We start from the raw sequence: 6,000 nt of genomic DNA on the forward strand, positions 1-6,000 counted from the left end.
CACAGGATGAAGTAACCAGAAAATAGGAAATATACCGGGAGAAAAAATCTATGGTTCAAATACTGGTTCAAGCAAATATAAAAGATGAAAGTGAACTTTGGTTGTTAGAAATACGTGAGAAAAAGCAGGCCGCACATAGAATATTTTGGAACCACATCAACTTATTAGGCATGAAGTCTGGCACAATGCAGCATATCCTAGACGAAGATGGAAACAAACTGGAAGAGGACGCGGCAATAAAGTACATCCGAAAAATAACAGCCGAATATTTCCAAGGCAATGGCGAGGTTGTATTTGAGGAAAAAAAGAGCATGGATGAGAACCAGACGGAAAAGGAGCTGGTGCCGACAAATTTCAGCTGGAAGAAAGCCAAGGATAAAATTCCGAAGCGCACAGCCACAGCGCTAGACGAGGTTCCCGTTAGGCTGATCAATGAACTAGGTCCAAAAAGTAAGGCAGCTCTGTTGAAAGCAGTAGAAAAAAGTTTAAAAGATAGACGAATACTACACAGTTGGCGACAAAGTAGAATGAGTTTAATTTATAAAGTTAAGGGGGAGAAAGATAGAATTCACTCATTATAGATCGTTAACCATTACATAGCTAATATAAGGTATCTGTGTAGCGCAATAAAACAACGACACAAGAAGAAAAGAAGATAAGCGCTAACTATAAACAACGAACATTTTACTTCCGGGATCGGTCATATTTATACCCCCAAACAACCACGTGCACACTATGATATCAACCATGAGGACGCACTTACGTACATGACGGTATGAAAACAGTATAAAACCGATACAAGAGGAAAACGCAAGAAAATCTAAATGACATATGGAAAATGCAGTTCAGCCTTTATGCCATGCGCAAATAATCCAACTCTCTTGCGAACAATGACAGTGACAATTTGCTGATGCATTGGTCGGCGGCCGAGAGGATCTGCTCTGTTTCTATTATTGGTCTTACACATGCGCTTATCCCTATCTATAACAGTGTTATCTTCTAGAAATGGGTGACATGGCCGACATGGACACGTTTTACAATGGAAACACCTCGGGTAAAATAATATAAATACCTTGGAATAAGAATAAACGAAGGCAAATACATTTATGGAAACACAGAATACCACTATTACAGATAGGGATAAGCGCGAATGCGTAGGTCTAATAATAGAAACGGAGCAGATCCTCTCGGCCGCTGACCAATGCATCAGCAAACCTCACTGTCATTGTCCACGAGATAGTTGGATTATTTGCGCATGACATATAGGCCGAACTGCATTTTCCATATGTCATTTAGATTTTCTTGTGTTTTCCTGTTGTATCGGTTTTAGACTGTTTTCATACCGTCATGTACGCAAGTGCGTACTCATGGTTGATATCATAGTGTGCGTGGGGGTATAAGTATGGCCGATCCCGGAAGCAAAATGTTCGTTGTTTATAGTTAGCGCTTATCTTCGTTTCTTCTTGTGTCCCTGTTTTATTGCGCTATACAGATACATTTCAATGATGACCGACCAACAAGCCCATATCGCCACCCTTGTCGGTAATATAAGGTTAGCAATGCAGGCAATTAAATTAAAGCTGCAAGCATGGGCAGAGAATAATCGCATTTTTTGGAGAACTTCAGTATGGCTTCAGAATAGGTAGGCGTCTGTACGATAACTTATTTGTCCTTACTCAGTATTGAAATATCCAGCGTCGAAAGGAGACCGATATATGTGGCCTTTTTAGACATTACAGGAGCGTATGATAACGTAAACGCAACATTTTGTGTGACATTCTGCAAGGTCAAGGCTTGGGCGACGATTAATTGTATACAGCTTTTGAGAGATTTATCTAGAAAATACCGTTTGCGTTGAATGGGAAGGGATGAGGAGCAAGGAGAAAGTTGATATCAACAAGAGACTGAGGCAGAGGTGCCCTTTATCCCCGCTGCTGTTTATGATGTACATGGTGAAAATGGAAAGGGCGCTAGAGGAAAGTAACATCGAGTTTAATCTCTCATACAAACAGGCGGGTATAGTAGTAGAGCAGCAGCTTCCAGGTTTGTTCTAAGCTGAAGACATTGTGTTCCTAGCTAACAAGCAAAGTGATATGCAACGTTTGTATAATATCCGTAGACAGGAAGGCCAAAATTTAGATCTGAAATTTAGCGTTAAAAAATCAGGTGTTATGGTATTCAATGAAAACAGTGAACAGACAGTGTCAATTCAGGGCCAAGAAATACCTCGGGTAAAATAATATAAATACCGTGGAATAAGGATAAACGAAGACAATACATATACGGAAACAGAGGAAGAAATAACAGTAAAGCGGAAGAGAAATGCAGCCATGATGAAACAAAGAGCGCTATGGGGATGCAATAGGTACAAGGTGCTCCGGGGTATGTGGAAAGGTGTAATGGTTCTAGGAGTTACATTTGGAAGTGCGGTTGTTTGCTTGAAATCAGGGCTACAATCAGGACTCGACGGGAACCAAAGGTCATTGGGACGTCTTGCATTGGACGCTCACGGGAAGACTACAAATGAAGCTGTGCAGTGTGATATGGGCTGGACAAGCTTTGAAGTCAGAGAAGCTCACAGCAAAATTGAGTATGAAGAACGACTGAGCAATATTGAAGAAAGTGAATGGGCTGGGAAAGTTTTCATGTATTTGTGCAGGAAAAACATTGATTCACAGTGGAGCAAAAGAACTAGGAAGCTTGCCAGCAAGTATGTGACCTGTAGGGTGAGCAACACGGCAACAAAGAGCGTCAAGCGGAAAGTCACAGAGGCTGAGATAATCTCATGAATGGCGGCAATGGAAAAGAAACCTGCCATGAGTAACTACTTAAGAGGAAAAAAACAAAATCAGGGCAGAAACCACTTATGATAACTCAAAGGGAATTCGTTACCTTTCGAAGCGAGATCTGAGGATACCTTATAGAACACGCACTTATAAAGAGAGATACAAGAAGGAAGAAGAAGCGCGTGCTTGCTGCACTAAAGCTAGGGAAACGATGGAGCATCTTTTATTAGAATGTGAAGATACCTGCCAAGGGGTCAATTTAGGCATATCTGGACTCCTTGAAACCCTTCGGTTCAGCGAGAGCAGGGGGAAAGTTAACGTGTCCGCAGTCGAGATTAGTAAGCGGCGATTGGAAGATTGGAGGAAGAATAGTAGGGAAACGACAAAGGAGGCGTGCAAAAACAAAGTTTACAATAAGGGTTCAGAAAGTTTGGTTATGGGAATTCATCGTGTTTTTTTTTTTTTTTTTTTTAAGTAGGTAGGGCATTAGGCATTATAATAAGAAGAGCTTGGTGGGGCAACCCGCCGCCTCTTTCCAAAGGGGACGCTCACACCATTCATTCAGCTAGCAACGATATGCATAAAACTCTCTGGCAGTCTGGAACGAACAACAGTTTACTTCAGGCACCGGCTAATTGTTACCGGGTGTCCGGCACGAGCTCCCTCCCCCCCTTCCCCCGCTCGCTTCGTACCAGCCTGGACACGCATACACAGGCTCGCGCGAACCGTGTGGATTTTTCTACACTGGCGCGGGGACACGGTATAGCGTAGCTCGCCGGGGAAGCGAACGCTACATGTGGACCCGGCTGGCGCGCTTCAGAGACTCCACAGTGGCGCGCGGCCAGGCGGAACTGTCGGTGCGGCGGATTAGAAGAGCGCGCGCGGAAGCTCAATTATCGCGACTGATGAAGGTCCGCATTGAAGCTCGCTCAGGAGGGCGCACTCGTTTATAATGGATCTGTGACGGCTCCGAGAGAGCGCGTCTCTAATGGCGGCCTGCTGCCACAAGTGGGCGCTGATTACGCTGGTCGCCGCCGCGGGATCGACACGCGCGGGGTCTCGACCCTAATGGAGCCTAATACCCCGCTTGGCCGCCGCCGGCTCCCTGGCGATGCAACAGTTCCTTAAAGCGGCCGCCGGATCGAAGGACAATGATCGGGCGAATAAATAATGGCGGCCGGGATTAGGGAAACGCGCACGGGTGCGGGGGAGGAAAACCTAATTGGGCGGCGGTCTCCGAGAGGCGCCGGAAAGACGCGCGCGCCCGAAATCCCGGAGTAATTTGCACCGCACAAATGGAATTCCGACGCATTAGCGCCGACAAATGACGTGTCACAACTCGATTTGTCACCGCGCGGCGCAAACAAAGCGGATCGCGCGCGCGCGGCAAACTCAATTTGCGGTCTGCGCGGCCGACGGATGGCAGGCGGCATATTTCATCATTTGGCCCCATTTGCATCGTCAGGTGCTCCCTGCCTCGCGGCGCCCAAACAAATGGAGGCGCCGCCCGTCTCTCCCCTCCCACTCTAATGCGCGCGACGCTTTGTCGCGCGCCGCCGTCATCAGCGCAGGCCGCTCTCCCCACGACAGTGACGGCTCGCGTCAATGCGACGCCGACTCCCGCTGGCGATGCCCCGCAGTCTCCTGCCACGCAATATCGCTCGCAACGTATACCGCCGCGAATATCACGCGCTGCGCCCGCAGTTGTGTGCCTATTTAGAAACGAACCAATTAAGGGGTGCCACGCCGTGTACTCGTTCGAGAAACAAGAAAGGGAACACACAAATTGCTTCCAAGAAGCCCGCAGTGACTAAACAGACGTGCTCCGCGTAAATGTATCCCGTGAGAATAAATGTTCGACGGGAAAGTTACTGGGATCGTATTAACGTGCTACGTTCATAATCCACAGATATGACGAGTAACCGTTGCTCACAGACGAATTCGGCGTTCAGTATCGTGTTGCTCGGGCCTCGACGCAAGTAAGCTATATATCGTTTCATCGCGGCAAGACACTTTTTTTTTTTTGCGTCGGATTTCCATTTCTCAACAGTAACGCACACGTGTGATATGTAAATTTACAACTGCGCGTATAGGTAAGCGCGGCACAGCGCACCTATGATTCCTTCGGCTCTGCACTTATTACTGCGACAGCTGCATCCTCCCACAGTGAAGACCACCACGTTGTTGTTGTTGTTGTTGCCCCATCGAATAACATATGGCTCATATCCAAGGGGGGGTTTCCAGCTTATAATCAAAAATAAATTTTCAAGACAGCGCTATATATAGAGTAAGTGCTGTTGAAACGTGGAATTACAGGTTAAAATGGAGATCAATAGTAGCAGGAAGAATCAATAATGAATTATTGAAAAGTACACACTCAAAAAAAAAGAAAGGAAAAGATGCAAATTTAACAAGGCATTCGGTTGGATTCCACAAGAAATTCCTGGACAGCGAAGCAAACATCCCTGTTGCTGAATCTCACAGTAGAGAGCCCAACGATAGAATAACTGGTTCATGTTAGGTCCAGGCAATTCTTCGATGAGGTATAGTTTCAGTATTCTTGGCGCAGTAAAGCGGCAACAAGATAGAGGGAAGTGATGCATTGTGTGCCTCTCAGTACAATGAGAGCAGAGAGGGGAAGACATCAAATCTGGTCTGTGTGAGTAAAAGTTCAGGTAGGGAAGGCGGCAACCTAGTTTTGTGACGGAGACCTAAATAATCCTTGTGTTGCAGAATTCGCTACGCCAGGGAAATGTCAGGTGCTTATAATCTAGAGAAGCAGGGAGTACTGAGTCTGATAGTGCCTCTTATTATTGAACTCGTTCGCAATCTTGCCGCCGTGATGTGTGCTGTCAGTGGTATACCCATATAACAGGAAGGACGGAGCCGCAAAGCGAAATTTTTACCAGTTAATTGGCAGCTTCGTTCAAAAACAAACCTTCATGACCAGGTACCCAAATTAAACGAACGCGTTGAAGATGGGCGCGAACTAGCAAGTGAAAGAGGTTTAGCACGGAAGAATAACCAGACGTGGATAAGAAAGAGCACACAGATAGTGAGTCGGTCACAATAGCAGCTATTGCAGTTGAATAGATTTTTTTTTTTTTATTCATATGATATAAGGAGATGTTGGAGCGCAATTTAAGGCGCCGGCTACTCCTTATCTCTTGGGTGGTTCCGTCATACATCATTCAGGGTGCACGGTTACATATCA

This window comes from Dermacentor variabilis, unplaced genomic scaffold (assembly GCF_050947875.1).
Source record: "Dermacentor variabilis isolate Ectoservices unplaced genomic scaffold, ASM5094787v1 scaffold_12, whole genome shotgun sequence".
NCBI classification, from domain to species: Eukaryota; Metazoa; Arthropoda; class Arachnida; order Ixodida; family Ixodidae; genus Dermacentor; species Dermacentor variabilis.